This window comes from Eptesicus fuscus, chromosome 11 (genome assembly GCF_027574615.1).
Source record: "Eptesicus fuscus isolate TK198812 chromosome 11, DD_ASM_mEF_20220401, whole genome shotgun sequence".
Classification (NCBI taxonomy): domain Eukaryota; kingdom Metazoa; phylum Chordata; class Mammalia; order Chiroptera; family Vespertilionidae; genus Eptesicus; species Eptesicus fuscus.
Genome location: NC_072483.1, coordinates 8,028,819 through 8,052,515, shown reverse-complemented (window position 1 = coordinate 8,052,515; position 23,697 = coordinate 8,028,819).

Genomic DNA, 23,697 nt, shown 5'->3' with positions numbered 1-23,697 from the left:
GAGGGAGTGTGTGAGTGAGGAGTGTGTGGTGTGTGAGTGAGGAGTGTGTGTGGGTGTGTGAGTGAGGAGTGTGTGTGGGTGTGTGAGTGAGGAGTGTGTGAGTGAGGAGTGTGAGGGAGTGTGTGAGTGAGGAGTGTGAGTGAGGAGTGTGAGTGAGGAGTGTGAGGTGTGTGAGTGAGGAGTGTGAGTGAGGAGTGTGAGGTGTGTGAGTGAGGAGTGTGAGTGAGGAGTGTGAGGGAGGAGTGTGAGGGAGTGTGTGTGGGAGTGTGAGTGAGGAGTGTGTGAGTGAGGAGTGTGAGTGAGGAGTGTGAGTGAGGAGTGTGAGTGAGGAGTGTGAGGGAGTGTGTGAGTGAGGAGTGTGAGTGAGGAGTGTGAGTGAGGGAGGAGTGTGAGTGAGGAGTGTGAGGGAGTGTGTGAGTGAGGAGTGTGTGGGAGTGTGAGGGAGGAGTGTGAGTGAGGAGTGTGAGGTGTGTGAGTGAGGAGTGTGAGTGAGGAGTATGAGGTGTGTGAGTGAGGTGTGTGAGGGAGTGTGTGAGTGAGGAGTGTGTGAGTGAGGAGTGTGAGTGAGGAGTGTGAGGGAGGAGTGTGAGGGAGGAGTGTGAGGGAGTGTGTGAGTGAGGAGTGTGTGGGAGTGTGAGGGAGGAGTGTGAGTGAGGAGTGTGAGGTGTGTGAGTGAGGAGTGTGAGTGAGGAGTGTGAGGGAGGAGTGTGAGGGAGTGTGTGTGGGGGTGTGAGTGAGGAGTGTGTGAGTGAGGAGTGTGAGTGAGGAGTGTGAGGGAGTGTGTGAGTGAGGAGTGTGTGAGTGAGGAGTGTGAGTGAGGAGTGTGAGTGAGGAGTGTGAGTGAGGAGTGTGAGGGAGTGTGTGAATGAGGAGTGTGAGTGAGGAGTGTGAGTGAGGAGTGTGAGTGAGGAGTGTGAGGGTGTGTGTGAGTGAGGAGTGTGAGTGAGGAGTGTGAGGGAGGAGTGTGAGGGAGGAGTGTGAGTGAGGAGTGTGTGAGTGAGGAGTGTGAGGGAGGAGTGTGAGTGAGGAGTGTGAGGGAGTGTGTGAGTGAGGAGTGTGTGAGTGAGGAGTGTGCGGGAGGAGTGTGTTGGGAGGAGTGTGAGTGAGGAGTGTGAGTGAGGAGTGTGAGTGAGGAGTGTGTGAGTGAGGAGTGTGAGTGAGGAGTGTGAGTGAGGAGTGTGAGTGAGGAGTGTGTGAGTGAGGAGTGTGAGGGAGGAGTGTGAGTGAGGAGTGTGAGTGAGGAGTGTGAGTGAGGTGTGTGAGTGAGGAGTGTGAGTGAGGAGTGTGAGTGAGGAGTGTGTGAGTGAGGAGTGTGAGTGAGGAGTGTGTGAGTGAGGAGTGTGAGGGAGGAGTGTGAGGGAGGAGTGTGAGTGAGGAGTGTGTGAGTGAGGAGTGTGAGGGAGTGTGTGAGTGAGGAGTGTGAGGTGTGTGAGTGAGGAGTGTGAGTGAGGAGTGTGAGGGAGGAGTGTGAGTGAGGAGTGTGAGTGAGGAGTGTGAGTGAGGAGTGTGAGGGAGGAGTGTGAGTGAGGAGTGTGAGGGAGTGTGTGAGTGAGGAGTGTGCGGGAGTGGTGCCAGGGAAGCCACCAGGCCGGTGGGAAATGCCAGAGGTCGTGAGATGCTCCTGGTTGTGCCGGTGGAAGAGCTGGGCGGACCAGCGGGAGGGCGTCGCCTGGGTGCAGCCCTGGGGTTGGGCCCGGGCCACCCGCCTCGCCTCAGCAGGTGGGTGCTTGGGGGACCTGGAAGGTGGAGAATGTGGACGAAGAGGCCCCGGCATGGCTGTCCCAGGAGCCAGGCCCTCAGGCAGCACACGTCACAGGGAAGACTAAATAGCCTCCTGCGCACGCCCGCCCCTCCCTGTGTGAACTACATGCCGGTGCCGACGGCTGCGCCTCGCCCGTGCCAGGCTGTGCTGGTCACTGGGGGCACGGCTGTGTGAAGTCTTCACAGACGGACGGACATACCACCCCCTGTGAGGTCAGCGTCATTGCCCTTCCATTTCTCACACCAGGGAGCGTGGCCCGGCTATTCTCTCTGGTCCCGTCTGGAAAGGCCGCTGGCCCGTGCCTCGTAAGACAACGCGGCCTGTGAAACCCTGCTGGCCACGGGTTCTGCCCGCGGGTGCGTGAACCCGCCAGGGCTGAGCGGTGGGGCCAGGACCTTCTGCAGCCCGTTCCTGGCTTAACAGGCCTGGCGGGGTTGACAGCTGGGGGCGTCGAGGCCGAGCACGCGGTGCTTGGGAGAAAGGGCCCAAAACCCGGACACCTGATGGAGAAGGAGTTGGAACAGACCGGCCAGGAACGAGGGTCCGGGCCCACTGTGTCTGCCATTCTCCTTGCCCAGCAGCGGGATGAGCCTCTTGTGGTTCCATAATAATCATGGCTGACATGCCCGCTGTCTAACTCACCCTTTACCCTGGGAACCTGACGCATAGGAGTCCATCCCCACCTGACCTTGGGGGTGGGGCCTGAGGGGGGCTAAGAGAAGAGGGTTCTTGCAGCTTCCAATGTGCATAGCAAATAAGCGGCAGGGCTGGGTAGACCCTCCGCCTCCTGACCCCTAACCCTGACCCCTCCCCACCCTCCCCTGGCAGACCCGCCCCTCCTGCTCTGTTCTCCTTTCCAAACCTGGCCGAGTGCAGGGCTGAGCTGGCTGGGGTCCGAGGGTGTCTGACATGAGCCAGTGTGTTTGTGTCATGGGAGCGTTGGTGTTCAGGGGAATGGGCGAGAGAAGACACACGCCTTTTCTCAGCCCAGCAGGCTTCCCTGCAGGAGAAGGAATGCGGGTGCAGCCAAACTGCGTGGGTTCTCCGTTCTCAGAAAGGCACCTGTTACTCCGATCTTCCTTGGTGGTTATCACTGGAAAGGGAAGTCTGGTGTGCACCCATCCATACAGGCCCACGCGCACACACACGCACACGCGCACACAGGCCCCTCTTGCGGCTGGACAGACTGTCCTTGAGGCAGCTGAGGTGGCCGCGCTGAGACCGAGGCCTGAGTGCTGGCTCCGCGGCAAGGCGGGCAGCCAGGCCAGCCACATGCGGCCGTCAGCTCCTTCGGACAAGCAGGGATGGCCTCTGTGCCGGGCAGGCCCGCTGTCTGTCCCATGCTAGATGGGAAAGGAGGGGGCGGGGAAGGGGGACAAGGATAGCAGTGAGAGAGTGAGCGGCGAGGGAAGGGAAAGCGGCAGCCACGGAGTCTTTCCAGAGGAGCGTGGCGCCGTGTCTCCGCCTCCCGGAGTGGGGACTTCCCAGCAGGCAGGTGTGTGCGATCCTGCAGTCGGGTGGGGAGGCCCAGGGGCCTGTGGAGTAGATGGCCTCACTGTCAGCTCAGACGGGAAACTGCAGCTTGGAGAGGGTAAGCCTTCCGCCAAGACCCTCAGCTGCTCAATGGCAGTGCTGGCCTGGGAGCCTCGTCTGCCTGACCCCAAGCTGCCCCCTCTCAGGAGGAGGGTGCTGTTCCCTTGGTCCGGGCACCCACAGCCCTCTCTGATGGCCCCCATCGTGAGGGGGGTGAACCTTCAGCACCCACATACAGGTGGCCTGCCCTTCCTTCATCACAGGCTAGTGGGCTTGCCCTCCAGCGGGTCCTCCCGGGGGTCAGAGCCTGCGGGGCCAGGGGCTCCACCCAGTAGAGGTAATGCAGGGGCTTGTGGGGAACCTGAGAACCACCTGAACGTGACATGGGTTGGCAGCGGGCCAAGAGCACTGGTACCATGACGCACAGCCTCGCTGTGTAAACTCACATTGATCACAACACCCCTCTGCTCAGAGGCCTTCGGTGGCTCCCCAGTTCCTTCAGAGTCCTGGCCTGCACACGCCCTCCCTGTAGCCCTGCTCCCGGCCGGGCCCTGCCCACTCTGCTCTCCTGTACAATTTGGAAACAGTAGGAAGTTTCTGGACATCGCCAGGTGTCTTTTCAGACAGGGGTGCTCCTGTTGAGACGCGCTCTGCAGAGGATTCCTGAGGAGGATGGAGTTGACGTCTTGATCTCTGGGATCTCTGGGACCTCACGAGGCTCCCTGCCTGGCGGATCCCTGGGCCTGTGGCCCGGTCAGCGGGCGGTTGGTTGGAGGGACTGGGCCCGGTGCCATCGTGGAAGGAGGCATGGGGTCCAGGACCTGGAGGCGTGCCTCTTCCCGTGGGCAGGCCCGAAGTTGGGGGGCCAAGTCCTGCCACCATCAGATGTGTCCTGGGTGGGGGGAGCCCAGCCTAAGTGAGTGAGGACTGTGGGTGACAGTCCGGTGGCCAGCGAGCACCTGACCCTGCTCTCCGCTCTGTGGCTGCTGGCCAGTTTGGAGGACGCCCTTCACTGGAGGGAGCCCCGTGTCACCTTGGCCTCACATGGCTGGGACGCCACGAGCATCTTCCCAGGGACAGTCCTGGTAGGGGAGCCGGAAGCCGAGCTCCCCCGTGGCACCTGGACGCACAGACCTGGCCTGTGGTGGAGCGGGCGGGAGACTGAGCTGTGGGCCGGTGTAGACAGGGCTTCCGGAGGCCTCCCAGGCCAGGGGGACAAGGCTTCATCGCGTGTGCCCGGAGAGCTGTGCTGAAGGGAGGGAAGGCGAACCAGCAGCACACGCTACAAAGCCACTCCGCTCTGCGCGTGGTGTCATGCCAAGAAACGCCGGAGCGCAGGAACAAGCAGGAGACGCGCTGCTTTTATCAGGAGGGCGTGGACCTGCGGTTAGAGCCAGGACAGCCGTCAGCAAAACGGTGCCGGGCTTTTGGCACTGGGTCCCCTGTCCTTCCCTGATTCCCCTCCCCCCCTCCACCTAGGGAAAGGCCTAACCGTATTCTAGAGCCGTTTGCCTTTTAATAGACTGTTCTTGAAAATTAAAACGTTTCAAAGAAGTGACTCTCTAATGGTATGGGGGCTGGGAGACGGCTGATCCGGAGCCCTGGGGTGGCCTCACGGAATGCACTTAATGGGGCACCGAGTGTGCGCCCGGCGGGTGTCGGTGCAGGGGTCACGCAGAGCTGCCCTGACTCCCCGGGTGCTGTGCTGTGGATGCCCAGGCTGACATGGGGACTGTGGGGCACTGTGCCAGCCTCGGGGGGGGAGAGCTGGGAAGCACTCCGGGGGCAGCTGACACCAGCCTTAGCCTCGGAGGTGTAAGCAGGAGTTAATGGGCAGGAGTGGGGGACAGGTGTTTCTGGGGAGAGCAGACAGTAGGCCCTCAAGAATGTGTGCCACCTGAACGAAGCATCTCATGCTTATACCAAGTCATGGAGCCCTTAGAACTTCCCTGGCCTCCCCGAGTGGGCAGGTGCTCAGGCCGCAACGGACCCGCACCGGGCTGGGGTGGGGGCCCGGTCACCAGGCTTGGGGGTGTGGGACTGCCAAAGGGCATGTGAGGGCATATGGGCTCCTGGGCATGCAGGAGAAGAGCGAGGCTTGGGAGAGGCTGGGACTGCGCAGGGCAAGGCTCACCCAGGGCAGCACAGCGGGCCTGTGGTGCCTTCCTCCCCCCTCGTCACGGAGATGCTCCCGAAGGCTGGCCACTCCTGCTGGCCACTGGCCGGGGGTGCTGGCCGGCGGTTGCTGGCGGAGCCTGGGGAAGGAGCCTGGTAGAGTCACACACAGAAGGGCTGGGTGTGGGCTTTGCCTGCAAGGTGTGGGGAGGGCCATGGCTGGGCAAGTCGGAGCAGGGCGCCGCACAAACCGAACCAGGATGCCAGGCCACCCACCGGCCTGGTTCTCCCCAGAGCCTTGAGGGGCAGAGCAGCCGCCCTGAATCTGTAGCCAGCCCTCCTCGCCCTGCCCTGCCCTGCCCCTACCCCAGGCCCAGTGCCACCCATGGAGAGGGTGGCCTCAGGCCTTGGAGGTTGTTGGTGCTCAGGATACAGTTGCTGGTTCATGGATGCAGGGGGCTTGGGTCCAATGTTTGGGTTCTGTCTGCTCCCCACATGCCAGAGTTCCTGTTTCTACCAATTGTGGCATGGCATGCGCTCCCTGGGGTCCAGCCTCCCATCTATAGACGGGAACTGAACCCCAAAATGGGGCACTTACTCAGAGTTGCACAGGAGTCGGGGTATAGCTGGGAGAGGGATGTCAGCTGAGGGTGATCTGGTAAGGAGCTGGGGGACGGCCCTTTGCAGCATCGCAAGGGGCTGCTCAGTGTCTGAGCTGCCTGGCCAGGGCCCGGACGGGATGGCCCTGGAGGCCTTCTGTGGTGCCGGACGCCTGGGCCAGAGGGAGGGGACTGAGGGAGGAGGAAGATGCCGCTTGGGCCCTGAGTGGCTCCTTGCGAGGCAGCCTCCTCATCCCAGGGGTCCTCACCAGAGTTCCAGCAGAGTCCCAGAGCCCCCCCCCCCCCAGCTCTGAGGGCTCGGGGAGTCCTGGAACCCATCCCTGCTCCAAGGGCTCGGGAGTCCTGGCTCCCCCCTCTCCCCCCTCTGAGGGGCTCAGTGGAGCGGGGGGGGAGGGGGCCTCCTCCCCTGCAGCCAGCCCAGAACTGTCTCCACCGCCAGGTGGGGTTCAGGACCTCCCGCCCCCTCCTTGGAGAGCCTCTGTGACTTGGGTCACTTGTGCCAAGGTGCTTGAAGAGGTGAGATGTGATCTGGGTCTGCACCCCCCCCACCACCACCACCACCCGGCAGAAGCTGTGGTTTGGGCGATGACTGGGAATGCCACCTGCACGGTGCCTCGGACCCCACAGCGCCACTCCCCAGCCTGCGTCTCCACTGGGAGAAGCTAGCCCCTCCGAGGGTGCCGTGGCTCCAACAGCACCTTTTAAGCAACACGTAGGCACCTTTAAATTCGTCTGCAGTTGTGTGTGTCTGCAGCGCACAGGTGCTCAGGGATGCGGTCTTGAGTGCCGAGCACCGCGCATAACCGCCTTGCTCTCAGGGAGTTCGCCCTCTCAGGGGGAGGGCTGCGTTTCAGGCGGGTAGCACTTCTGCCCTGAAGATCTTCCTAGCGGTGTGGTCACCCCCGCCTGGGCCAGAAGTCCGACCTCAGAGAGCCATGCTCCCCTGCACCCGTCCCTCAGACTCCCCACCCAGAGTGCTGAGCTCGCAGGAGCCACCCTGACCGGGTGGCGCCGGGGCCGAGGGGCTAGGAGAACAGGGTCCTTGCAGCTTAGTGCCCACGAGCAATCTCGCGGCCATCATCGAATGTTGCCTGAGCCTGTGTCTGGGGCAGGCATAAAGGGAACAGGCCCGGAAACAGGTACTTAAAACAGTGACGTGGGGGCTTGACCCCAGGGACAGGACACAGGACTGATCCCTAAGACCGCTAACCTACCTGGCCCCGTGGCTTTGGGGCGGTTGCACCGCAGGGGGAGGCTGGAGAGTGTAAGCAGCCTGCTTGGGTCGGGGGATTGCCCTCAGCTTAACGGGGGAGTGAGCCTGGAGGGACAGGGAGGCAGATCCACGGTGGGGCCTTGGAGCCGTGGAGGGGACTGGACCTGGTTCTGTGGGTCCCTCCCCGCCTTTCCGGTCCTTTTTTCCCCTCTCAGAGCCTCCTTCCGGGGTTTTCTCCACTTGCTGGGCCTTTGTCATTGCTTCTCTTCCTCTGCCCAGTCCTGGATTCAGGGGGCCCTTGCAGGGGCCTCGGTGCCCTGGTTCCTGTGTGCCAGGCCTGTCCCCCATCTGCCCTGCCCAGCCCTGCGGGGCCTTCCCGCTGCCCACCGCCTGCCGCCTGCCCAGGGCGGTCTGTTTTCCCTCCTGGGGCAGAGGCGAAGCTTGTTTTTCTTCCCTGCGCAGGAATCGCGCCTCAGAGACACACAATGCAGCTGTTAAAATATCTGGGTCTGGCTGGGCGCGCACAGCGAGCCCCTTGTTCTCCTCGGAACAGCAGCCTCCCAGCAGGAGCAGGGGGAGCGTGCCTCTGCTGGCAGTGTGCGGGGGGGAGGGGTGCAGGGAGACACCCGGGCCCCCACTCAGGGCTCTCCGCGGAGGACGGGATGGACACGGGTGTTTGCAATGGAACAGCATGGCGCATTCCAAAAGGAGGCCAGCCCGAGACTTTCCACATTAGACTCCAGAGGCACTGGGGTGGGTGGAGAGGACGGGGCTGCCAGGCTGCCTTGTTCAGTCTCCCACAGGCTTCCTGTCGGGCTCGGCCCCTCGGCACTGCCTGGCACAGGTTTTGTGCCCAGTGGGCAGGCGGATGGACAGTCTTGCCCAGGCTGCAGTGATGGTAAAGTGGAAACTTTTGAGCGGGGCACTCACATGTCCAGGCCTGTGCTTTTAATCCTGACCACAAGGGAGGTGCTGTTGTCATGCCCATTGTACAGGTGAGGAAACTGAGGCTTTGGCCTGAGAAGCTGGCTTTTTCGATAGCTCTGGGTGGAGCTGGATTTGAATGTGAGCCTGCCTTCTCCAGCCGGCGCTCTGTGCTCTCGCTGAACAAGCCAACACGCCGGCTGCTGCTGCGCCGGAGTGACGTGACGGTTCAGAGCAGCGGGCGCGGCAGCAGGACTCCGGTGGGAGCGCATCGGGGCACGTGCTGGGTTTTAAGGCCTGGCTTCCTTGGGCAGCGCAGAGATGAAACTGGGCAGCGAAGCCTGGGGATGCAAAGGCAGGGGGACGGACATGGCCTTGGTTTTCAGAAAATCACCTCCAGTGCAAGTGGAGTGTCAGGCACGAAGCAGCTCTTCCCCGCACCCTCCCAGAATTAAAAAAAAAAAAAAAAAAAGCCTCCTGCCAGCTGCAGTCCTCCTGACACCCATCTCCGCCTACTGGAGGCGGGGCCGCAGGAGGGCCGCGGCTGCTGCCCTGACCAGCAAGTCAGTGAGCGGGGAGGGGGGCGGGGGCGGGTCATGATCTGTGTCTGCCCAGGGGCTGGGCAACGAGGGAGTCCTTGCCTGGAACATTACACCCAGGAGTGATAAGGTGACCCGCTGGGGGAGGGATTTGTGCATGGTGCCCACCCCTTGCCACAGCCAGAGGGCGAGGGCTTCGCTCCCACCTCCCAGGCCTCTGGTCCAACGCTCCGGGAAGCAGCTCGGTTGTGGGAGCCAGGCTAGCCGGCTGGTGCAGCAGAATGTCCGAGACTAGGAGGCAAGAAGGTACATTTTTCATAAAATCAGTCTCCCCAGCCTGCCTTCCCCAGCTCCCTTCAACCTGGTCTCCTTTCTCCCTCGGGGAACACTCTCCTCTCTTTTTCTCCCTCCAGAATGTGCCAAGGGCCATGCTCATGCCATTCCTGCCCCTGGGGTGCCCTTCCCTCTCCTCTCTGTAGGCCACGTTCAAGGCCTCTCATGTCCTGCCTGAAACCAGAGGGCAGGTTGGATGGTCACCTGCAAGTCCCTTCCACGCCACCGTCAGTCGCCCTCCGTCGTTGGGCTCCCAGGGCCATCAGGTCTCTGCTCTTGGCTGATGTTAGCGTAAGCTGCTCTAGCCTTCGGTGAACTGTATGAACCGAACCTTTGGACACCCCTGCAATATTCCCTGCACGTGGCAGGCGTCCACATACCCGAAAGAGTTCGGCTGTGATGGAAAAGGTATAAAACGTGTGGGCTTCAGAATCCAGAGGACCTGCCTGGCCACATGTTAGCTGTGGGACTTTGGGTGGTTACTTACCCTCTCTGGGCTGGTTTCATTGTAAAGTGAGGAACATGGTATCAGCTCCTCTGGGTAACCTTGGCAGGCAGTGTGTTACCACAGGAGAGGCGCTGGCCTGGTGTGGGTGGGCACCCACAGGTGCTGACAGGCTCCCATCTTTTCTTTCTCTGCTCCCAGTGCCGGGGACACGCTGGGCAGGGACGATGGAGCCTTTCGAGGGGACACACAGGATGGAGGGTGCCGCGCGGTACCACGGGGGCCTTGAGAGGAACTCTGTTTTCTGGAACTGTCCCCACATCCCACCGGGCAGCAGGTGGGCAGCAGGCTGCGTGCCCAGCCCACGTAGAGACGGTCTGATCCAGAAGGAGCAGGTGCTGTGTGCCGGTGCCACCCACACTAGCCGCGCCTGAGGTTCCTGATCACCTTGGAAGGGAGCCCTGGGGTCCGGGCCTGGTCACACATGGGCTGGCCTTTTCCTCCAGGTGTGACCAGGCCCGATGCCAGGGCTGTTCTGCAGGCTCTGGTTCCCCTTTCCCCAGGGGCTGTGGGAAACCCTGGCCTGGGTGGTGCAAGGCGGGCAGCCGGAAGAGGGCCGAGCCAGGGGGCAGGTCTGACAGGCTGTTCCCGACCCCTCTCTGGCGGCGGAGGTCAGTTACGGTTCCCTGAGCTGCCCGGAGCCCCGTGTGGGGCTGGTGTCGGCTTTCCTCGGAGCTGGTGGAGCTGGTGTGCCGCTGGCCCGCCGGAGCCGTTGCACAGGGGCTTCGGTTTCCCCTACAGAGACAGGCAGGTGACAAAGGAGTGGAAGCAGGTGCAGCCGAGGCCTGAGGCGCCCCAGACGGTGTGCGGCCAGCAGGGGCCCCTGCTTTTCCCCTGGGCCTCCCCTGGGAAGTGGCCTTTCTCGGAGAAAGGGGCCTCCCGCAGAGGCGTGGCCACCCAGGTCTAACCCACCGTGGGCCGATGTGTGGGGGCTGCTGCTGTAATACATGCCCCCGACTGTGCTGGGAGGGGTGGCTGCCGTCTCCACCCCCTGGGAAGTTGGAGGGTGCTCCAGGTTAAGGGAAGAGATGGAGGCTCAGAGAGGGCACGTTACATGGCCAAGGGCACACAGCTGCCATGGACTGCACTCGTCCAAGCACCAACAGCTCTCCCTTGGGAGAATAAATGCACACATATTTGAAAATAGGGTTTTTCTGACCCCGCCATGAAGGGCCAGCGGGGTGTCCCAGCGAAGTGCAGCCCTAGGGAACCCTCCTCGCCTCACCCGTTTCTCTTTCTCCTACAAGGTGGAGGAGTGAGCGTGGGCTGTGGCCCAGGTGGGCCCGTGGGGCTGAATCGAAGCACACGTCTGCTCCCTCCTGCCGCCAACACGGGAAGCCAGGCCCCCTTTCTTGGATGTGTTGGCCGCTGCACCGTGGACTGTTATCCCTGAGGCCGGGAACTCACTTCAGAGCCTTCGTTTTACCGAGGGCCGCACTGAGGTGATGAAATGAAGTGGTTGGCGTCTGGCTACTCGGAGAGGACATAGGACGAGTCCTTGGGGCTTTGGGGCCAGTAGAGACCGAGCACCCTCCCCTCGTTTCAGTTATAAGATGTTACAGTGCTCACCTCCTTTCATCGGAGCCGCATTGGCAATGCTCTTCACGCCAGGCACGTTCATGTGTTTTATCTCATTTCATCTTAAAAGTAACTTTGTGATAAAGGCAGGGCGGTGTTTATTATCGCAGTGTACGTGTGTGTATCTTTCTACACATCCATGTGAATGTGTGCATCTCTTATGCAATGGTGTGCCCACACATGTGGACGTGTATGTGAGTACATGTGTGTGTGGCATGTGACCATGTATGCATGTTGACTGTGCATGTGTGCCCAAGCATGGCTGTGTATGTGTGGATGTGGTCTATGCATGCATGTGACTGTGTGTGTGGTTGTTGCTCTATGTTGTGTGTGCTCTGTGTGTGCCCATGTGTGCCTGTGCGTGTGGGGCCTTGGCACGCATGCCACATGGCTGAGATCAGAGAGGAGTGAGGACGTGACGGCTGGGGAGGCTGGCTCGCTGGGAGGCAAGGCTGCATCTCTCCTGGAGACTGACTGGCCCGGGAAGCCGCTCCAGTTCCTGTGACTCACTCGTTAGAGGAGTTCAAAGAAGCCAGGTGGCGGGAGGTGTCTGCGATCGCAGGTTTCAGAGAGATTCGCTCATTCTGCTCTGATAATTAATTTATTCTTCAAGTCAGTCTTTTTCATCAGAGTTCTTAACCTTTTCTGTGCCGGGGACTCCTCCTGGGAATAATGCTATTAGTGCTGAGAATAAACACACAGGAAGCCAGTAGACCTGCCTGCCGTGAGCACATGCGAAGGCGCCGCCTCTGTGCTGTAGTCATACATGTGCCGGCACAACCGGCAAGGTCAGGGGCTCTGATGGCGACCTTCAGTGCAGCGCTGAGGCCAGCAGGTGCAGGCACATCTGTGACTTGTGCTGGTGGCAGGCTCATGGGCACTGCAATTTGATGGCCACGTTCGTGGCTGAAGGAGACACCCACTTCCAGTTCCCAGTGAACGGAGATAAACATTTATTTTTTCCATCCGGGTGCTGCAGCCTTGCTTTTTAGCGGGAACTTATACCTTATTTGGAGGCTGGAAGCGGCCTTATGAGCACCCAGTGCGTTCGTTCTTAAACCTGCCAGCGTGTTGGAAACAGCCATGGGACTTGGTGAAAAATGTGGCTGTTTGTCCCCACTGTCCACGCAGACCCAGGGAATCGGATCTCCAGGAGGCCGCGGAATGCCTTCTGAGGTTCTTGGTGCTGCCCGTGCCCTGGGGTGCCGAGGCCCAGAGGGCAGGTGACCTGAGTACCCTCTCCTGAGGGCGAGGGTGCTCCTGGGGGCTTCGGGTCCAGGCCCCTCCCCTTAGCGGAACCGGAAGCGTGGCTGCATCCCCCCGGTGAGCGCAGACCTGCTGGAGCAGTGCGTTTCCTCGCTAGAGAGGGTGCTCTCTCCTGCCGCCGCGAATGCTGCACCCCGGACCCCTCTTGTGTGGTTTGTGGGACATGACCCCGCCCAGACCAGCAAGCCCCCAGCTGTGGTGTGGGAGCCCAGAGCTGGTGCCCTGCTGTCCCCCGGGGCCCAGGTAAGGCTGCTGACGAGGCCGAGACATCTGCCTCTGATCCGAGGAGCTTTCGAGAGTGAAAGTGGCTGCCTGGGACCCTGGAGCCTGGTGTTTACCCAGAAATTGTGCTAATCCCGCTAATGCCTGTGATTTGCACAGCCTCTCTGTCTATTGCCTTCCTCTTCTGGGAGGGGAGGGCCGGGGAGGGTGGCTGATCTGCAGGAGACGAGGCCTGTGGCACGGGGCACTGAGGGTCCCTGGCCGGGCCAGCTGCCCGCAGGCCTTCAGGGAGCCCCTGGGCTTCCGGTGCACATCTGCTCCTGGGCAGTCTGGGCAGGGGAATCTGGATAAGTACGCTTCCTCCCACTCTGTTCACCCGGTCCTGTGCTGGCCTCGCCCTGAGGCCTCGGGAAGCTTTCTGGCCAGCGCCCCCGGCTCTAGACCTGGCGCTCCTGCCTCCTCCGTGGAAAGTGGTGCGGGGGCAGCTCCTTCCTCTGTAAGAATCGGGGTGATGACATCACTCTGACAACACAACAGGGGGATGGTCGCCTGCAGGAGCTGCAGCGGCTGCTCCCCAACATCACAGCCTTTCCCTCCTTTTCTTTCCAGCCTCCTCACGTCCCTTAATAGAAGCTGACACAGTCCCTCCCTTCTTGAGTGTCTTTCTTTCCTTGGAGTCCATGACACTACAGTGTGAGGGTTCAGAGTTATTGGCCTCAGTTTTCCCATCTGCGTTTGGGGACACCTCCCAGGAGCCTGGTTTGGTCACATGTGCCAGCCCTCTGGGTGCCCTCACTCTGCTGGTTTCTAGTCCATTGAGCCTGTGCCTTCCAGATGCAGGTCTGGTTCCCTGTGCCCACCTCATCCCATGAGCACCTGCCCAGCTGGGCCTGGGGACCCAGGGGCGCAAGGCCTAGCCCTGCCCTGGAGGAGGTCCCAGTCCAGCGGGGAGCCAGCTAGGTGCAGAGAAGATTGTGATCAGCTGTGCAAGAGGTGCCCTGATGGTGGGGGAGTGTCCAGACGCAGGGAAGGACACCCAGTTCATTTGGGGTGTGGAGCCTGGCCAGCTCAGCCTAGTGCAGTGTGAAGCACAAAGCTGATTCGTCTATGAAGAATTAGCGAGTAGATAGTTCGTGAGTAAATGTGTAACTGCACACGCCTCCGCTGCCCCACCTGGTCAGCCTCAGCAGGCAGGTGCCACCCGTAGAGCCAGGGTTTTGCAAGCAGCCCGGACAGAGCCTCAGCATTTGCCCAGCCCTTGGCCGGTGGTCCCTGTCCACCAGTCTCACCACCTTGGGTTTGGCTCTCGGACAGGGGCCATGCCGAGCCCGCTCCCAGGGCTTCCTAGACTCCTGGCCCGGTGCCTCCATATCGGAAGGGCTCAACAGCCAGTTACTGCAGTGCCTGCCAGGGAACTCTGGCAAAACCCTTTGCCCTGCAGGATCGCCGCTCGCGGGGGCGCTCACTGTGGTGCTCCGGAGCACAGCTTTGGGGTCTGGCACAGCCACTTCTGCGTTGTTTGTCTTTGGGCAAGTTCCTCAGCCTCTCTGGGCGTCGGTTCGTTCCTATGTAAAATATTGCAAAGTGCTTGGCAGCTGGTGAACGCTTGTTAAAGGTTTGTTGTTCTGGCTGTTATTTTGTTTTTTGTCCTTGTTTCCAAATTCAAGGTGTGTTTCAAAGTCGGGCCTAAATTCCTTCAGCTGAGCTCTTGGGAGGAAAACCTATGCTGTTCACAAAGTTACTTGTACAGTTACTTAAGTGCTGCGATGCCTCAGAGGCCCCTCACAGCCTTTGACCGGCATTCCTGAGCAGTTGTTCCTCGCCAGCCTGACCTGGAGGGGATGATGAGTACAATAAGGGGGGGGGGGGGTCTGGTTGCTGCAGGGTCCATAAGTTGAAGTGGCCATGACCGGAGAGGAGTAGAAGGCTTCCTGGAGGAAGGGACATCTGAGTGGCATCTTGAAGGAAGAGCAGAGTCCATCATACACGGAGACGGTGAAGTCTCTGGTTGGCGGCATGGCTTGAACAGAGGCCTGCTGCTTTACAAGGGAACTGAGTGAGAAGAGGAGGTAGGAGAGGAGGCTGCAGGTAGACACAGGAAGACTTTACCTGAAGGCCCAGGGGCTCAGCAAGGCCTTGATCCAGGGGAGGGATGCGGTGAGTTTTTTTGTTTGTTTGTTTGTTTTTTTTTAATCTTTATTGACGAGAGTATTTACAGATGTCCCCCTTTGTCCCCCAATTGCCCCCCTCCACCCAGTTCCCACCCCACCCCACACCTTCACCACCCTATTGTCTGTGTCCATGGGTTATGCACATTTATATATATATAAGCCCAATGACAGGAATGGCGGAATGACCAAAACGACCAGAATGACTGGTGGCCATGATACGCACTGCGGCAGCCAACCAGCCTGATCTGGGCTCCGATCGGCCCCCAAACACCCCGATCGGGGGCCGGGCCAGCTGGCCAACCACCTGTAGCCCCTTTCTTCCCGCCAGCCCGGCCCAATGGGCCCCCATCAGGGTGGGCTGGCTGGACCCCCACCCATGCACGAATTTATGCACTGGGCCTCTAGTATGCATATAAGATCTTCGCTCCTCCCCTTCCTTCTGAGATTGGTCAGTCTGTTCCGTGTTTCCATGCCTTTGGTTCTATTTTATTCATCAGTTTATTTTGTTCATTAGATTCCTTGTTCATTTATTTTTATTTTTAGATTCAGTTGTTGATAGATATGTATCTATTTCCATTTTATTGTTTATGTTTTTTACCTTTTTTTCTTCTCCTTCACCTTTCCCTTCCCCTTCCTTTTCCTCTTCCTCTTTCTTTTCCTCTTCTTAAGGAATACTCTTCAACATTTCATGTAATCCTGGTTTGGTGGTGATGAACTCCTTTAGCTTTTTCTTGTCTGTGAAGCTCTTTATCTGACCTTCAATTCTAAATGATAGCTTTGCTGAGTAATCTTGGTTGTAGGTCTTGCTATTCATCACTTTGAATATTTCTTGCCACTCCCTTCTGGCCTGCTTAGTTTCTGTTGAGAAATCAGCTGACAGTTGTATGGGCACTCCCTTGTAGATAGCTGCTTTACTCTTGCTGCTTTTAAGATTCTCTCTTTGTCTTTAACCCTTGGAATTTTAATTATGATGTGTCTTGGTGTGGTCCTCTTTGGATTCCTCTTGTTTGGGATTCTCTGCACTTCCTGGACTTGTAAGTTTATTTCTTTTACCAGGTAGGGGAAGTTTTCCGTCATTATTTCTTCAAATAGGTTTTCAGTATCTTGCTCTCTCTCTTCTCCTTCTGGTACTCCCATGATGCAAATGTTGGTACACTTGAAGTTGTCCCACAGGCTTCTTACACTAACTTCATATTTTATCTTCTTTTTGCTCTTCTGGTTGGGTATTTTTTCCCCCTCATATTCCAAATTGTTGAGTTGATTCTCAGACTCCTCTACTCTACTGTTGAATTGCTGCAAATTATTCTTTATTTCAGTTTGTGTATGCTTAAATTCTGACTGGTCCTTTGTCATGTCTTTGAAATTCTCACTAAGATCCTTGAAAGTCTTATTAAGTACCTTGAAGCTCTCATTAAGATCCTTGAGCAGCCTTATAATCATTGTTTTGAACTTTGTATCCAGTAGTTTGCTTGCTTCCATTTCATTAGGTTCTTTTTCTGGAGATTTCTTCTATTCTTTCATTTGTGATATGTATTTTGGCTCTACATTTTGGCTGCTTCCCTGTGTTTGTTTCTATGTATTGGATAGAGCTGCTGTGTCTCCTGGCGTTGGTAGAGTGGCCTTGTGTAGTAGATGTCCTGTAGATAGAGCTCAAGTGGCTCAGCCTCCCCAGTCACCTAAGCTGGTCACTCTAGGTGTGCCCCCCGGTGTGGGCTGTGTGCACAGTCTTGTTGTAGTTGATCCTTGATTGCTGTTGGCATGACGGGGAGGAACTGACCTCCAGGCCAAGTGGCTGTGAGGACCAGCTGCGACTACAGTGGGAGAGCTGCTGTGCAGGAGACACCCCTAGGGGGCAGGACTTGCTTCAGTGGGCCTTTGGTGCTCACTGAGTCTGCCCCTTGAGTGTGTCGCTCATGAATGTGTAGAGTTGTAATCTGCTATGGTCAGAAGCTGTCCACTGGGTGCACTGGCTCTGGGGCCTCCCGGGAGGTGCAAAGTCAGCCACTGCCTGGGACCACCTGACAGGAGCTACAGAGTGGGCTTGGAGGTGTTCAGGCAAGGCCCGGCTCTGAACAAGGCAGCGGTGCTAGTGCCAGGGCTTGGGCCTCCTACTGATCGGTATGTGGCACACTGGCACCAGCTGCTGCTTGTTCGAGAGATTTTAGGAAAGTCTCGAGATTTGGTTTTGAGAAAGGGTCCTGGCTGTCAGATGGACAGTGACCTGGGGTGGGGGCAAGGTTGTGTGGAAGGTGCCCAGGACCAACCCAGAATGAAAAGATGCTTGGTACAGAGCAGCCAGCTGGGAGAGGCGGTGCTGGTTAGGTCTTTGGTGGGGAAGCGACGGCCATTACAGCTGATCAGATGTGTGGGAGACTGGGGAGGAGGAAGGTGACTCAAAGGTACAGCTCAAGTGACTGGGGCCAGGCTAAGGGAGCAGAGAAGGCGGAGCAGGCCCAGGCCATTCAGACAGCCAGAGTCTGAAAGAACAGATTTTACAAGTAGTCTTGAAGGATCAGGTAGTGATCCAGGAATCTTGAGACCAAAGGGAACGCCATCACTTACCAGAATCCTCAGAAGACGTCTCTGTCCCCATCTGCCGTGGGTGTCGGGACGGGGAGTTTGAAGGTGTTGAAAGCGGCCAGGCTGGTGTGTGCAGACCACACCGGGAGGTGCTGCTCACTCGGCCAGCCAGCAGCCCTGGGAGCCGTCTTGCATGCGCCACACCATGCCCTCGTGCCCTCCAACTTTTACTTAGAAAGACACCGAGTAGGGTGCAGATTTAAGAAAATGAGATTCTGGGTCCTACAGGTGATTTAGCCTTGAGGCCCCAGGGATGGACGTGACCACTGCCTTCCATTCTGCCGCACTGTGGTCCATGAGCCCTCTACCAGGGCGGTCCCTTCCACGGTGTGGACCCGCCCGCCTCCCTCCTGGGACAGCCACCACGGCCTCCTGAACTCCTTCCAGTTGTCACCCATTTCCTTTGTTTCTTTTATGGCAAAGCTTCCTGAGAGATGGCTTCTGTTTCCACACTCATCCAGTCTCTTCCTGACCCCACTGGGCCCTGGTCACCCCGTGTGGATGAACCTGCAGCTCTGGACCTCATCTTCTTAGTCTCATTTCCTGTGGCCGAGCTGATCATTCCTTCCTCTTCCTGAAGACATTTCTCCTGGTGTTTGGGCTTTTCCTTCTCCCCTCCCCTTCCCTCCCCTCACTGGCCATTCCTGCTCACTCTCCTTGGCTGGTTTCTGATCTGGAAGCATTGGCCTGCCCTGGGCCCACCATATTCCCATCTCTAGCTCCCACTTCTCCCCTGAGCTCCAGCCTGCATCTCCAGCAGTTTCTGTGGGTCTTAATAGGCATCTCAGAGGTTCATGGCCCAACTGCGCTCCTGACCCCCCCCACCCCCCGGCCCCATGCTCCATCTCAGCAAATGGCCCCACCGCTCACTCATCCAGCTGCTCTGTCAAAATTGGAGCCATCTTTGACATCCCACTTCTTTTTGAAAGATGACTTTCACATTTCTATTCTGTAATATCTGATACAAACACTGAGTCAGCCGCATGTGCGAGTGATGAGGCATATTAGTGAAGCACTTGCTGTGACCCACCGCCAGCAGAGAGCGTTCCGTGCCTGCACCCCTGGGTGCTCCTCCCTAGCCATGACCCCTCTCTCCGTCACGGCCGCACCCAAGCCCTCCCAGGCCCTGTTGGCTCTGCCTGCAGAGCACACCGGCGGCCCCACCACTTCCATCCAACCCAGACCCCCCTCATAGCTCCCAGGGTCCCTGCAGTAATGCCCCTTCCTCCCAAACTTGCTCTCCACACAACAGCAGAATGACCCCTTTTCACAATGAGTCACTTCCTGTCCCCCTCCAGGGCCTGCGCCCACCTCCTTGCTGCTGCTCACACAAGCCAGTCCCTCCCACCCAGGCCCTTGGTTCTCGCCTCTGCCCTCTGGCTGTCCTGGGCTCCTGACCTCACAGCGGCAATCCCCTCGCACCCTGCCCCCTCCTGCCACTCTGCTTTCTCTTCCTAGGCCCCTTCTCTAACTGGAGCTAAATACACACTGACTTCCCCTTACTTATTATTGTCTCTGAAGTAGAATGTAAACTCCATGGACTGTGTCTTCAGCACCTGGCACGAGGCCGGCTGCATGATAGGGGCTTAAAAATCTATTGACTGAGCGTGTGTGAGTGACTAAGTGATGGAAAATGTGAGGAATGAATGAGTGATGGACATGCACATGAATAAATGAAAGATGGATCCTGGTGAGCAGGGAAGGGGCAGGAAACAAGGGCTTTTTCCCCTGGACCCCCATGTCGTTGTTTCTCGCTTTATTTTCTTTCCTGTGATTCTGAGTTGGAGAAAACTGTGACGCTGACTCCATATCTCCGTGCAGTTCTCCTTGCTGCTCCCCACTCGGCGGCAGGAACTGACTTGTTGCTCAGGGTTTAAAATCTGGGGTAAAAATAATGACAACGTGCACCTGTTGTCCGTGAGGTCGTTCAAAGACCAGATGAATCTCAGAACTAATAATCCTCAAAATTAATTAAACCCTCCTTCCCAATTATGAGAGAATTGAGTTGGTTGCTGTCGCGGTGCGTGGCGGCGGGGAATCTGGGTCGGCGTTCCCGGCTGGGTCTGGGGCAGTGTTGGTGAGCGTCTTTGTCTTCTCTTTAGGGCTGCCACCGGGACCATGAGCAGCTAAGATGGACACGTCCGCCTCAGCCTCCGCCGCGGAGAAGAAAGAAGGCAGAAGTGCGATCCCGGAGGGTGCTGCTTTCACCGACGCGGCCAGGAAGACCTCTGCGCTGGCAGTGGCCGCGGCGGCGGCGGCGGCGGCTGCCCAAGGAGGTACTTTCTTTTTTGCACACTTGGTGGGCAGCAGGGGCCTTTTTCATTAGCCCGTCAGGGTTTAATTGGACTGGTGGCCCATGTCATCGGGCAGGCATGCTGGGTTTATGGAGGGTGAAGAGGAGGGCGCCCTGCTCCCGGATCCTGGGCACTGTGACAGGTGCCTGCAGGCTTTCCCGAGGTCTGGCCACCCGGTCTGCGGCAGGGGGACTGGGCCGGCTCAGACTGCAGCAGGAGAGCCTGCTAACTCAGAGGGGCGGGGAGGGAAGGAGGCCGGGGGCTGCTGGGCGGCCCGGGGTGTGTTCCCTTGGCGCATTTGAGATGTGCCAGACACTGCTCCTGCCTCTGGCCCGCAGGGACTATTTTAGAAGTAATTGTCTCTTGATCCCTTCTGGCTGTAATTAGAGGGTCAGGTACAGAATTTAGTATCCTTAGGTGGATTTCTGGCCAACTTAATTATAGCAGAAGGACTAAGGAGCCACAGCCTCTCATTTTACTGCCCGGAGAGAAATACTCTGCTTTCCACTGGCCGAGCCAGCGCCCGGTGGGAAAGTTTGGCGGGAAGGCGGACCTCCCCTTGTGTCTGCGCAGTCCATCTGGAGGCCACAAAACTATTTCTGTCTCCGAGGAATGGAGAGACTTCGATTTCTTTTCTTTCCCTTTTATTCAAGCGCATTTAGTCACGCCCTGTTGCTCTCGCTGCTCAAGCACAGCTCGGCAGCAGCGGGAAATGCGTCTGGGCCAGCGGGGCGGGTGGAGTGTGGGCGTCGCCCCTCACTTTGATGTGAGCACAGATGGGTCGCCGTCAGAGTGCAGGGCTGGCCAGTACGTTGGGCAGCACGAGGGTCTGCGTTCCTAACCAGCGCTGGGATGGCGTGAACAGGGCGAGGGTCTGAGCTTCTAACCACCTCAGATGATGTGGGGGCTGCTGTCCACGGGTCGTGCTGGCGCAGCTCGGGGCTGGAGCCTGGGGAACCGAGCGACACTGGGAGCGACACTGGGTTGGAGCCGGTGTCCAGGGAGGACTCATGTGGCGTGGTGTCCAGGAGGCAGACGTAAGGGGAGGGGCGGCAGGTCAGCGCCAAGAGCCTGGCGGTGGGTTGGAGGCTGGCCTCCTGTCCCGGCCTGGCTGTGTCTGCACCTGGCCTGCTCCCTCCTCTGGGTCAGGGCCTGCCCTGCCTGTGGCGCCTCCAGCTGTCCCTCTGCCTGATGCACAGGCCCAGGCGCCTGAGGCCTGAGGGAGCTCCAGCAAGCGGGCTCAGCGTGTCTCTGCTGGGCCCTCAGCTGTTTCTCCCTTGCCAGGGCTGAGTGGCTTATGACCTGCCCCACGTCATTCACTGCCATGTCATAGTAGCAGGGACAGCCTTAGGGAGTAGCTGGGCAGTAGCTGGGGAGAGCCCCTCCGGCATCAGACCTGCTGTCACCAGTGGTGCGGTAACAAAGGAGCTTGAGGGGTTCTGACCTGAGGCGGGGCAGGCAGCTGCCGATAGCTTGGAGCAGCAGCTCCTCCAGGCACCTACCCTGCTCCACCCCACCTTCCCTTACCCCAGGGGGCCGGCCCTGCCCACCCCCAGAGGCCCCTGTCCCCTTATTGCCCAGGGGATGAGTTTCCAGCAGAGGGTGGGTGTAACCTGTCAGCCCAGTTGCCCCTGGCAGGTGGCTTGTGTCATTGGAGCCAGCCCACCCCTTGGCTCCCTCTGCCCCTCTCCGAGCAGCCTGCCCGGGAAGGGCCCTCCCGGAGTCAGGGAGGAGCGGCTGTTCCTGCATGGAGCCAGCAGGGCATCTGGGAACAGGTGCCTGGTGCTGGGGGACCGTGATGCCCACCTTCTGCGGATGGCGTGAGGAACACCTGGGGGTGCGGCCCAGGGGCCCTGGCTACGGTTCTAGGTCAGCACTATCCCTGGGTCCCAGTGTGGCAGGCCGTTCCCTCTCCCTTCTCTGGGCCTCCTCCTCCTATTCAGGGCATGGACCGATGTCTCTGTGCGCTCGTGACCTTGGAGCTTTATCACGTCCTTCCAGAGGTGGCCGAAGCGCTGTGAGTGACTCATGGCATCCAAAGTCTCACTCTGGTCCCTGGATAGCCAGCAGATCTCAAGCACAGAGGGAATGAGGAAGAGCGTGACGGTCTGAGGGAGCCGAGGGGACAGAAGGGAGGCGGTGTCCTCAGTGGCAGAGCTTGGAAGCCCCGCATGGAGCTCCTGGGTATGAGGCTGGAGCCCGGCTCCCTTTGCCACCTTTCCCTTGTTAGGAGAGGCTGGCGTGAGGTGGGGAGGGACTTGCTCAAGGCCACCAGCCGCTCCAGCAGAGAGCGGGGTCTGGGGCTCAGGGCACAGGGTGGGAGTCTCCTTCCGGTATGTGCTTTCAGCCTGTATGAGGTAGGGCCAGCCTTCCCAGGTGTAAAGTATGAATCATACATGCAGCTGCTCTGCAGTTACACAGACACATTATGTGCTTCCACCTGCCTGGCACAGGGCACCCCGTGGGTAGTAGCTGCCCCTGCCGTGCAGCGCAGGGAAGTGGTAGGACGCAACCCAGACTCTGCAGCCAGGTCGCCTGACCCTGGGCAGTATGTGCCTCAGTTTTTCCATCTATAGAATGGACGTAATAATAGCACCTACTTCATAGTGTTGTCAGAATTACTCGAGTAGCACATGTAAAGTGCTGGGCACATCAGCTCTGTATGAGGTCCAACGTAACGATGAGCTTTCACCAGTTTTTCTCTTCTAGGTCCGTGGGGTGTGACTTAGAAAGTCTGCCCTTCACGGACCCTTGCTAGCTGACCCATTGAGGCCAGACAGGTGGTGGGAGGCTCTGATTTCTGGTGTCTCCCCACTCGGGAGTGGTGGAGGGAGTACGGGGCAGGAGATCGAACCTGGTCCCAGCCCTTGGCCGCTGGGCCCAGGCTGCCCTGGACAAGTGCGCTTGGCGGCCCCGGGCCTCTTGCACTCATCCTTCCCCCCGGAACCCTGAGGGCGCAGCAGCCCAGAGGTCTGAAGCTGGCCTCGCGTGAAATCGCAGGAGACGACTGTAACGAACGCAGATTCCAGGCCACCCAGACCTGCGGAAACAGGACCTCCCGGGCCGGGGCCTGGCCGTGTGCATGTCTGACAGGCTTCCCACTTCCCAGATGCCCCTGGACTGGATCCCGGGAAGGGGCAGGCCCTCCCGTTCACAGGGCTGAGCACAGCGTGACTCGGCAGAGAGCTCCCTCACCGCAGGAGGCCTCAGTGCCACCGGCACCGGCACCGGCACCGCCACTGTTTTGTTCACTGGCTCTGCGGCTTCTCTGCACGTTTCTTTGAGGTGCCTCTTTGCTCTGTAGTGAGGCATCACGTCTGTCTTGGAATGCTTCTTAAATTCAAACACCGGAATGTGTAAATAAGCCAACCGTGAGCATCCCTGCTGAGGTGCCCGGGGCTAGGGGCCCCCCGTGGCGTGTGGGCCTCACCGCGTCCTGCACTGATCAGTGCCTGAGTCCCTGGTGTCCTTGCCCCTCTGTTTCTGTGCCACACCCCTCCCCCACCGTGTGCGCAGAGCGTCGTTTGTTCTCCACTGTGCCCTGCCCCTGGCAATGATTGTTGAACGAGGGGGTGAATCTGACCCTGTCATGCCAGGTGTGTGCCCGGTGGGCTGGTGCAGCCAGCTGCCTCTGCTGGCCCTGCGGTCTCCTGGCACAGAGTCATTCGGGGCTGGCCTGCTCCTTGGCCCCTTCTTCCCTCACGAGGCCCCTGGAACTTACCAAGAGCGCCAGCCTCCCTGGCTTACCTGAGCTGCTTGGCCGGGGCCACACGCTCTTGCCTTGGGCTGGAAGTGCACTCAGATGTGACTAAGTGGTCAATTATTCCAGTGTAAGTGATTTTCAGGATTGCCGCGGATGCTGCTTCTGAGCTTGTTTTAACAGCCCAGCCACACGGAACAGCCAGTTCCCGTCGGACTTTTTCTGGAGAGCGGAGCTCAGTTCCCCAACAGCTTGGCATACCCAGGAAGCGGGCACAGCGTGGTGGCCGGGCGTCTTCTCAGCGGGTCTGAATGACTCCTGATGGCACGCTGGCATGGCCTC